Raw genomic sequence first — 1145 nt, 5'->3', positions numbered from 1 at the left:
CACTGGCCAGCTCCCTGTGTGCCATTTGTTGGCTGCTGGTGTTGCTTTTTTCCACTCTTTATATTTCTTCCTTACCTCTCACCACCTCCCCCTCCTTACTCTCAAATACCTGGCTCCATGCGTCATCTTTGCTTCTTCCTGAAAGGCTGTGAAACGCCACTCAAATGTAAGACTGCTTCCCAGCCCGTGCTGCCACGCTGGTGGGATCCCAGGGCTTTTTTGTTTGTTTGTTTTGAATTGTTTGTTTTCTTTTTCTATTCTTGAATTGGGAGCCCATTCTAGCCAGGCAGTACTGTGCGGCTTGGGATCTGCCCCCTCAGTTTGCGCAGATGTGCAGAGGGATCCCTGAGAGCATTTCCTTTTCCTTGTTTTTTTTTTTTTTTTTTCTGTTTTTTGTGGGGGGTTTCTTGTTCTTTTTGTTTGTTTTCTTTTCTTTTCCCTTTTTGTCTTTCTTCATTACTCAGTTTCTTGTCTCTCAATACTTTCCTTCTCTTCCTGTCCCCTGAATACCTGGTGCTGAGTGACACCTCCATGCATTCTAGCCTGGCTGTACTTCACGGCCTGGGAGCAACTTCCCCAGACCTTGTAGCTGCACTAGTGGGATCCCTGGGAGCTTTTCTTTTCTTTTTTCTTTCTAATTTTTATTTATTCATTTTTTTCTTCCTCTTCTCCTTTTTGTTTTTCTCCATTTCATAGTCTCTCATCTCTCCACTCCAATGGCAAGCTCCCCTAGCATTCTTACTTGTTTATTTGTATTTTTTGGCTCCTGTTCCTCTCTCCTCTCTCCCATACCCATCCTAGCTTCACACATGACAATCTCTCCCTCCATCCTGCCTACCTGCACCATGCGCTGAACATCACACCGCGAAGCAGCCCAGGCATGGCGTACCAGAACCTGCCCTGAACTGATTACCGGCCCGCCCTGGTGGCGGTAGTAAGTGCCATAAACAACCCATCCTAGCAACTCTTATTCAGCTATACCTGCCCTGCTGTACCATATCTGAGTGACTAACCCTGCCAGTTGGAAAAGGAGGTGAAAAGTATCATGCCCACAGAAAAGCTAACAACAAAGAACATACAGCCCGCCTGCTCAGACACAGCCAAATAAAAAAAAAAGGATGAAACAAACAAATCTACAATCAGTA

This window comes from Trichechus manatus, unplaced genomic scaffold (genome assembly GCF_000243295.1).
Source record: "Trichechus manatus latirostris isolate Lorelei unplaced genomic scaffold, TriManLat1.0 scaffold00087, whole genome shotgun sequence".
NCBI lineage: Eukaryota > Metazoa > Chordata > Mammalia > Sirenia > Trichechidae > Trichechus > Trichechus manatus.
This window is presented reverse-complemented; position numbering follows the sequence as displayed.